Here is a 10,000-nt window from a genome sequence, read left to right as displayed (position 1 = left end):
AACGTTTTCAGCCTTGCATGATGCCATAAAACAGTAACTGCCTTTCCCTTTTGTTTTTCTTCTCTCTGCTACCCTTTCACCTTCCCTCGAACCCTTCCGTCCCTTCCCAATCAGTGCCACCAAATACTTGATGGCTTCAGTCTGCCCAAATGCCTCCACACACAACCAGACCTCACCAACCACCAGTACTCATTCTACTGCATAACACTATATAGGAAACTGCACGAAGCCTGCCTGTACACTTGTAAGTGGCTGTCTCTGTATAAAACATGTTTGTCTATATCTTCCTCGCATTCCTACCCATAAATTTCTCTAACCAACAACAGCTCTCGCATTCACGTTAACCACTGTACACTTTTGGCGCCTCGTTCAGAGGACTCACAACCTTGCCCGGTGCGTAATCTTTTAATGTAGTGTGTCAGTAGCTGTACATGCCTTGACACAGACCCTCTATCAGGTACAGGCGTGGTCAAAAGTGTAACATTTTGCACTCATTTCCATTGTGTTTAACTTTTCCTCAATTTGAAGTGTGGTCTGCTGACAGCCTCCTTACGGAACAGAGAACAGAGTGTCTGCGGGTCAGAGGACTTAAAGACTGAGAGAAATGTCAAAATGTTCGATGCAGTGAAAGTCAATACAGAATGTTACTCGACTTTTGTCCATGCTTGTACTTGTATAGCGTTTTGTTGCTTCCCTCATTCCGCCGCACTCAATAACTGTTCCGCGTGCGTGCGTCAGCTGTGATGTGTTGCAGTTTTTCATCGCCATATTTCACGAGTTCCACGCCCCTTCAGACCTTGTGAAGCAATAATTCAGGCCTGTGTGAATTCTGACACACGCGACACCTAATTCATTGTCAGAAGCTACATGAGCTTGTAGCAACACATCACCCTCCTCCTCCTCCTCCTCCTCCTCCAGCTGCCTCTCTTCGCTCCTCCATTGGGTGACAGGGTGAGCAGGGAAGCGCGCCGCCACGTGATAGGCCAGCCTGGCCGAGGCTCCTCCCTGACTGGCGTGCGGCGGACAAAGGGCTGATTGGCAGCAAGGCGGGTGCGGGACGAGTGTGGGAAAGGCGCCCCGCCCCTCCCACCAACATCATGGCGGGTGGTGGCTGCTCAAGTCAAGGTCTACTGCTTCACTGAACACCGCCGCTAAAGGAAGAAGGCCATGAGCATCCTGCGTGAAGGCAGCCTGGGACTAAAGGGAATTAACGGGGATGTAGAGGAGGGGGCGGAAAAAGCGACAAAAAAGGGAGAGTCTGCTGAGAGGCGATCGAGGCACCAGAAGGAAAGGTTACCCTATAGAAAACTATCAATGCCTACTTAAACTCACCCTCCAAATTGCCCCCTTCCCTGATTGGCGTTCTCTGTCAAGGCGTAGTACAAACACACACACACACTCTCTCTCTCTCTCTCTCTCTCTCTCTCTCTCTCTCTCTCTCCCTCTCTCTCTCTCTCTCTCTCTCTCTCTCTCTCTCTTTCTCTCTCTCTCTCTCTCTCTCTCATGTCAAAGGGCCCAATAAAGCTTCTCCAGAGAGTTAGGTTATGTTTGAGAACGTTGACACAGACACAGACCACTGAGCACCTTGTGTTGGTGGTGGCGTAGCGAGCTTCCCTTAAATTTTAATTGTATACAGTAGTTTGACTAGGCAAGGTGCAAGCACGGAGGCACAGTTTCAGAGAACAATAGGAGGGACCCCATCAGGTCCATAAGCCTTCCGAGGGTTTAGGCCAGCGAGGGCATGGAAAACATCATTGCGAAGAATTTTAATAGGTAGCATGAAGTAGTCAGATGGTGGAGGAGAGGGAGGAACAAGCCCAGAATCGTCCAAGGTAGAATTTTTAGCAAAGGTTTGAGCAAAGAGTTCAGCTTTAGAGATAGATGTGATAACAGTGGTGCCATCTGGTTGAAATAAAGGAAGGAAAGAAGAAGCAAAGTTATTGGAGATATTTTTGGTTAGATGCCAGAAGTCACGAGGGGAGTTAGATCTTGAAAGGTTTTGACACTTTCTGTTGGTGAAGGAGTTTTTGGCTAGTTGGAGAACAGACTTGGCATGGTTCCAGGCAGAAATATAAAATACATGAGATTCTGGTGATATAAGGTTTAGGTACCTTTTGTGGGCCACCTCTCTATCATGTACAGCACCAGAACAAGCTGTGTTAAACCAAGGTTTGGAAGGTTTAGGTCGAGAAAAAGAGTGAGGAATGTACGCTTCCATGCCAGACACTATCACCTCTGTTATGCGCTCAGCACACAAAGACGGGTCTCTGACGCGGAGGCAGTAGTCATTCCAAGGAAAATCAGCAAAATGCCTCCTCAGGTCCCCCACCAACAGAGGCAAAACGCCAGAGGCACCTTCACTAAGAGGGATCCTGAGGAGGCATTGGAGTTTACTTCATTGAATCATTTACAAGACGTATATTCCTTACAAACTTTTGTCCTGATTTTTTTTTTTTTTTGATGGTGATGACAATGATGACAATAGTGGTGAGAGGTGGTGATAATGATGCTGATGGTATTAATGATGATAATGGCTGCGATGATGAAGGCCATTTCTCAGTGTAGTCATTAGGGTCATCATTGCCAGAAGGACGAGAAAGAATGGTGATGACCTCGTGAAGATGGTGATGAGAATGATGGTTATAATAATGATGATAATGGTGGTGATGATGATGAAGATGAGAATGATGATGATGAGGAGGAGGAGAAAGAGGAGGAAGAGGAGGAGGAGGAGGGTGATAATAATGATGACAGTGATGTGCATAATGAATACAATGAAGATGATGAGAAATGATAATTATATAATGATAACCCCTGTATTGTTGTGTTACGCGTATCTGTACATTTCCTTCAGTGACACATACAAAAATGTAATGAGTCATTTGCTAAGTGTTTCCTGTAAGGCTTGGGTCACGTAGTGCCGCGCGGCGCCACCCCAGTACGTAGCGAGCCGAGGAGCAAGAAAGGAGGGGAGGTCCACCCAGGCTATAGCTGTTCCCGCATCACACAACTTACACGTTAATTTATCGCAGAGTAAAGCAAAACACAACAGATGTCTATACAGACCCTACACAGTATCCGGAAACATTTCTGCCCGCATCCAAATACTTTCAAGAGGCTGTAGTACAAATTACACGGGTTTTAAGGATGTTTCTTCGGTCCTGGTGACAGACTGGTAAGGTTTCTACACCATCAAAGGGAAAAGCAGTCTTGAAAACCCGTGTGATCATCATTGTGTCCTTTGAAAACAGTCTGGTGTGAGAGCAAAGCTTTTCAGAATACAGGCACTTAACCTGTCTTCATGAAAAACACGTGCATTTATGATACCTGAGACTGCTTTACGACATTCCCCCAATGACTCTAATGTATCTTCTTTTTTTCGTAGCATTAGCCTGTCTCTCATTGGTGAAAACATCCTCACTACATGTGCTACGTTATTTCATTAGTCTCAAGTCACTATTTAAAGTCTATATAAGCCTCAATAAATACGAAACCTGTAGTGATGGTCTGCCTCCCGTCAGCCAATCAGAGCATTCTATTTTTCCGTTTTCTTTCTTACTCTTAGTAAAACTGATGTATCTTTCATTTGTTCTTACTTCTTGCCTCACGGTGTGTTGGTGTCTTCTACTGCTAATATAACCGTGATTCTATTTTTGTTTTCTTTTTTATCATTACAAGCAGTATTATGAGTGCGGCTCTGTTCTGAGTGACAATTACCTCAGCACAGCCTCGACCAATCAGCACCAAGTATTCAAGTCACGTGATACTCTCTCCTCGCCGTCTGCTCAGCCATTCGCCCTGCGCCCGCTGACGTGATGTGACGGGTCTCCGGTTGTGTTGCAGCGGTGAGGTGGTGTTGCATCTTTTCTCAGCGGGCGTGTTGTGGTGGAGTGCGGTGTGAAGGGAGAGGTGGATGTGAGTATGGCCTGGTGGTAGATAGGGAGGAGTGGATAGTGGAAGAGAGATGTGGAGAGTAGGATGGTGGAAGGGGGAGGTGGAGGTGGCTATGGCAGACGTGACTGGGTCAAGGTGGTGGTTGTGGTGGTGTTTGGTGTGTGTGTGGTTGTAGAGGATGGAAGTGGTTGCCTAACTAGGGTGATGGTGGTGGTAGTTGCGGTGGGGGGGTGGAATGTTGGTGGAAGAGTGTTGGTAGTGATGGTGAAAGTGACTGGCTTGTGGTGAAGGTGGTTGTGATTGTTGGGGATGGTGGTGGTTGTGTAATAGTGGTAGGGATATCGGTGTTGTGGTTGCTGGGTGCGGTTGAGGGCTGGGGTGGTGGTGGTGGTGGTGGTGACGGTGATGCTACGGTTGTCAAGGTTTATAGGGAGATGTGTGTGTGTGTGTGTGTGTGCGCGTGCGTGTATACTCCTGTAACTAGCAAACTGGTGTCACTCGTTCACTTGTTTCACCTCCCTGTTTCAGACCTTCCTTCTCTCCCCTCCCCTCCCCTCACATCCCGCTCCCTTCCTCCCCTGCCCGCCACCCTCTCCCCACTCTTCCTCGCCTGCTCTCCCCTGCTCCTCGTGTTCCAGGTGGCTGTTACCTTATCTGATTTAATATATAATGGTTTTTATTTGAGATCGAAGCTCCACGTAATGAAAGGCAGAAATCTGTGCTTTTCATTACTATTATTGCACTATTGATGTAAACTTACAATACAAAATTAATTCTATTGGGAAATGAGTGTATATTTAAACAACTCCATCTATATAATGACCTGTGTGATGTGACATCAGCGAGAGAGAGAGAGAGAGAGAGAGAGAGAGAGAGAGAGAGAGAGAGAGAGAGAGAGAGAGAGAGAGAGTAATAATATTAGTAATGAGGCTAAATTTTAACGTTATTGACTCTTTGATAATGAAAATTAGATGACTGAGATTGTAGTTAAGTAAGTTGAGAAGTTGAGCAAATAAATACGAGCAGGCTGTCTGTCTGTCCGTCTTTCAATCATTCAAACAGTCAGTCTGTTGATGGGGGACTGGTGGAGAGAGCAGCCTGTGTCTGTCTGTCTGTCTGTCTTTCAGTCAGTCAATCTGTTGATGGGGGACTGGTGGAGAGAGCAGCCTGTGTCTGTCTGTCTGTCTTTCAGTCAGTCAATCTGTTGATGGGGGACTGGTGGAGAGAGCAATCTGTGTCTGTCTGTCTGTCTGTCTTTCAGTCAGTCAATCTGTTGATGGGGGACTGGTGGAGAGAGCAGCCTGTGTCTGTCTGTCTGTCTTTCAGTCAGTCAATCTGTTGATGGGGGACTGGTGGAGAGAGCAGCCTGTGTCTGTCTGTCTGTCTGTCTTTCAGTCAGTCAATCTGTTGATGGGGGACTGGTGGAGAGAGCAGCCTGTGTCTGTCTGTCTGTCTTTCAGTCAGTCAATCTGTTGATGGGGGACTGGTGGAGAGAGCAGCCTGTGTCTGTCTGTCTGTCTTTCAGTCAGTCAATCTGTTGATGGGGGACTGGTGGAGAGAGCAGCCTGTGTCTGTCTGTCTGTCTGTCTTTCAGTCAGTCAATCTGTTGATGGGGGACTGGTGGAGAGAGCAGCCTGTGTCTGTCTGTCTGTCTGTCTTTCAGTCAGTCAATCTGTTGATGGGGGACTGGTGGAGAGAGCAGCCTGTGTCTGTCTGTCTGTCTTTCAGTCAGTCAATCTGTTGATGGGGGACTGGTGGAGAGAGCAATCTGTGTCTGTCTGCCGACGTGATTCCTGCCTCCATTGTTTCATTACATATGAAAACTACAAGAACGGGAAGTATTGGTTTTATTCATTAATTTACTGATGTGTGGTGGTGGAGGTGGTGGTGGCATTAGTAGTATTTAGGTGTTCAACTTAATAGGGAATGAAGGTAATGCGTATGCGCTGGTGGCTTGAAAGTAACAAGTGGTGATGAAAGGTGGTGGTTTGAGATGGTGGCAGGGCCTGTTACCACCTTCACTGTCCCAAGTCAAGGAGGGAGGCACTTCATTATTGTTACACCTGCTATTTTACTCACCTACTTTTCTCTCTCTCTCTCTCTCTCTCTCTCATTTTATATTTGCCTGTTGTTCTTTTTCTTCCTCTTCTCAAATCCAGTCATACTGTATTTATGTTGCCATTTTGAGTGTTAACACAACCCAACCTAACCTAACCTTTCTTTGTATTATTTATTTACTTTTTTGTAGTATTTCTAAGTGTCTCTAAGCCTTTTTAAGTGGTAACCTACTTTAATGTAACCTCTCATCACTATTGCAGAGGAGATAATTGGTGGGCTGTGTGTGGTGGTGCCACATTGTCTGTGAGGGACCCCCAGAGCCACACAGCACCAGCTGCAACAGCTACAGCAGCAGCAGCAGCAGCAGCAGCAGCAGCAGCAGCAGGAGGAGGAAATGGCATCCACCTTCTACCTCACCCAGTGTCACCGGGGCCTCCTCCTCCTCCAGCAGCTGGCCAGGGTGCAGGGACAGGATGAGCAAGGTGAGGAGTGGTGGTGGTGGTAGAATTGATAGCAATGTTCAGTATAGTAGTAAAAGTGCTAGTAGAGCTCTTGGATTATATATTTTTAGTAGTATAGTAGTAGTAGTAGTAGTTCCAACATTTGTTGAAATATTCTGGTAATTATACACTAATAATAATAATAATAATAATAATAATAATAATAATAATAATAATAATAATAATAATGCATCTATCCAGCCCATTATTGTTGTGTAGAGTTGAGGTGCAAACAAACACCTGTAAGTGTGGACTGCCTTTATTCATCAGTCACACATACAAAACACAACAACAACTAACACATAAACAACAACAACACAATCAACACATCATTTAATAACAAACAGACAACACTAACAAAACAAACTCTGTTAATATTCCTTGTAAATTGTGAAAGAAAACAAAAAAGGAAAACAAAGATGATGATAATGATGGTCTTTCCCCAGCAGGTGGTGACAGAGAGGGTGGCCAGCTTGTCCCTCCCTCCTGCCACCCAGCCACAGCACTGGCAGTTGCTGCAGTGAGACTGCCCAGGCACAAGTTTGTGCATGTGTCCAGGACGTGAAGGTGATGGGAACGTGTCCTGTAGGAGGGAGCAGAGCTGTAACAGTACCCGAGTCTGCTGCTGTGCTGGGAGGAGGAGAAAAACATCACAGTAGTTAGTAGTGGTAGTAGAAGTATTCAGCAGTGGTGGGGCTCTGCTGCTGCTGCTGCTGCTGTCAGTGGTGCAGCTGTTCACTCCTCCACAGCTGCTGCCTTCCCTCAACATACTGTGTCTTCCCTCACCTACAATGAACAACTATGAACAATACCTCTCGTGCAATCAGGCAGCACTCAGCTGTACTCACCGATAGACTGACCACTAAGAATTACCTGTGGGCCACATGACAAGGCCCACGCCAGCCAGGCTTGGTTGCCAGTCAATAACAACAACAACAACATCTTGTACAATGAAGAACACTGAATAACAGCAACACCTCTCCCCTGCATCATCAACAATCAACAACAACATCTGCTTTATTTCACTGATACTGCCCCCCCCCTCTCTCTCTCTCTCTCTCTCTCTCTCTCTCTCTCTCTCTCTCTCTCTCTCTCACCTCACCTCACCTCACCTCAGCCCACAGCACCACAGTATGTCCTCCACAGTATGTTTACAAACCCACAGTGACTCCCCACAGCCCCTCACCAATAAGTGACCCCCTCACACACACACACACACACACACACACACACACACACAAATGCTGCATCTTGTACAATGGCCACAATAAAGAATGGACAAACTTAATTTTGTTCCGACCTGCGTGAATGTAGTGAGGCTCAACATGTACAAGTGAACAGTGAGGAGTGTATTAGATTCAAGACTCAAAGATATTATACACAAAGTACAGGACACAGGTTGATGATGAGTATGGTGAGTCAAGCATTCATCTGTGGCTGGTCTGCCTCTTGAAGCACAGCACTGACCTCTTGCCCCACTTGTTCCAGCAGCCCCTCACTGATCTGTGTGGCAACAGCAGATCAAGTGGGTTTTCAAGGGTGTTTTTACAGTTGTAGTGACAGATTAACAACATTTCTGCATTACTGACAGGGGAATCATTCTTTTAAAAGGCTGGAGTTGAAGTGATGTGGGTTTTCAAGGGTGTTTTTACGGCTACAGTGACAGATCAACATTTCTGCATTACTCACAGGAGAAACACTCTTAAAAGGCTGTAGCTGAAATGATCCAGGTTTTCAAGGGTGTTTTTACAGTTGCAGTGACATATTAACATTTTTGCATTACTGACAGGAGAAACACTTTTAAAAGGCTGTAGTTGAAGTGGTGCAGGTTTTTAAGGGTGTTTTTACAGTTGCAGTGACAGATTAACAACATTTCTGCAGTGCTGACAGGAAAAACATTCTTTCATAAGGTTTTAGTTGAAGTGACGCAGGTTTTCAGGGGTGTTTTTTACAGTTGCAGTGACAGATTAACAACATTTCTGCAGTGCTGACAGGAAAAACATTCTTTTATAAGGTTTTAGTTGAAGTGACACAGGTTTTCAAGGATGTTTTTACAGTTGCAGTGACAGATTAACAACATTTCTGCATTAGTGACAGGAAACACTTGAGAACCCGTCTTAGCGTCCCTGTGGCCTTGGAAACATGCAATATTCTAACACAGGGGGAGGGGGAGCCAGATTAAAGACAAATTTGAGAACTCAACTTGTTAAACAACGCAAGATTACAAACTTGATTCAATCCTGCGGAAACACAATTATGCAGCAAGAATTGGGTGTGAATACCTGACACCCTGGTGCACACACACACACACACACACACACACACACACACACACACACACACACACACACACAATAGTCCCTTCTAGATTTGACTTCTAGATTTGACTTACCTTTAGGATTAATGTATTTCCCCACCCCCAATGTACATTTTCAGTTTGTTGACTGCCTAAAGAATAAACCGTTTATTATTATTATTATTATTATTATTATTATTACACACACACACCTGGGCCAGTCCTCTGCAGCAGAGTTGGGCAATGTCTGACATCACTTTGGCTGTCCTTGGCGCTGATCCAGTCCAGCAGTGACACTTAACTCACTGTCAGACAGAGAGAGAGAGAGAGAGAGAGAGAGAGAGAGAGAGAGATCAACAATTTTTATTTGCAACAACAACAAAAACAACTTACTTTCTCTTTTTCCTCCTTCTCCTCCTCCTTTTCCAACTCCTCCGGCCCTCTTCTCCTTCTCATGCTCTTCCTCTTCTTCCTTTTCCTCCTCCTCCTCTTCCTTCTCTTCCTCCTCCTCTTTCTTCTGTGCTGTGCTTGTCCTCCTCTTCTTCCCAGCTTCCTCCTCTTCCTCTTCCTCTTGTGTCTTCCCCAAGAGTTCAGGGAAGACTGGAATCCTTGCCAGTAGCTTCAGGTCCTCTTCAAAACTGTAAGTAGTAGTAGTAGTAGTAGTAGTGACACACACACACACACACACACACACACACACACACACACACACACACACACACACACACACACTCCAACTATTTTTCTATCTCTTTCCTCCTCTCTCCTCTCTTCTTCTCCTCCTCCTCCTCTTCCTCCTCCTCCTCCTCCTCCTCCTCCTCCTCCTCCTCATCTTCCTCCTCCTCCTCTCCCCATTGGTGAGTTGCCAGGAAGAGTAAAGAGTCACACACAACTGTAGGAGAGACTTGTAAATAATAAAAAAATATGCAAGACATTCTCTCCACCTCCCTCTCTTCTTTCCTCCATATCTCCCTCCACAAGTTACCTCCAGGCTTCTCCTCCCTCACAGACCTTCCTCCATGCTCCCTCCATCTTTCCTCCAATCCTGACTATCCTGCAACACTTGCTTCATGATTAAAATAGTGCTTTTGTTAGATAGTCTGACATGACAACCACACATTTTTCCCTCCACCAACCTCTCTTCTCTCCTTCATATCTCCCACAAGTTACCTCCAGGCTTCTCCTCCCTCGCAGACCTTCCTCCATGTTCCCTCCACCTCTCCTCCAACCTTGACACACACACACACACACA

The 10,000-nt window shown here is 45.8% G+C and overlaps 1 protein-coding gene and 1 long non-coding RNA gene across 19 annotated transcripts in view; one reads left to right on the top strand and one right to left on the bottom strand.

The window, feature by feature from the left end:
- Positions 1–3,757: 3,757 nt before the first annotated feature.
- Positions 3,758–7,038, top strand: LOC135096627 (uncharacterized). The gene is made up of 3 exons (XR_010264873.1): positions 3,758–3,915; positions 6,213–6,434; positions 6,899–7,038. It is a non-coding gene; the product is annotated as an uncharacterized LOC135096627 (long non-coding RNA).
- LOC135096624 (uncharacterized) overlaps positions 6,696–10,000 on the bottom strand; it is a 154,312-nt gene continuing 151,007 nt past the window's right edge. For all 18 annotated transcript variants that reach the window (XR_010264872.1, XR_010264871.1, XR_010264869.1 and 15 more), the window contains 3 exons: positions 9,142–9,386; positions 8,961–9,053; positions 6,696–7,082 (listed from right to left, as the gene is read on the bottom strand). The gene's annotated coding sequence lies outside the window, so the exon portion shown is untranslated. The remainder of the gene's footprint in view (positions 7,083–8,960; positions 9,054–9,141; positions 9,387–10,000) is intronic.

Source organism: Scylla paramamosain, unplaced genomic scaffold, assembly GCF_035594125.1.
Source record: "Scylla paramamosain isolate STU-SP2022 unplaced genomic scaffold, ASM3559412v1 Contig5, whole genome shotgun sequence".
Taxonomy (NCBI): Eukaryota; Metazoa; Arthropoda; class Malacostraca; order Decapoda; family Portunidae; genus Scylla; species Scylla paramamosain.
The sequence above is the reverse complement of the archived record's forward strand: the minus strand, read 5'-3'. Positions and strand labels throughout refer to the sequence as shown.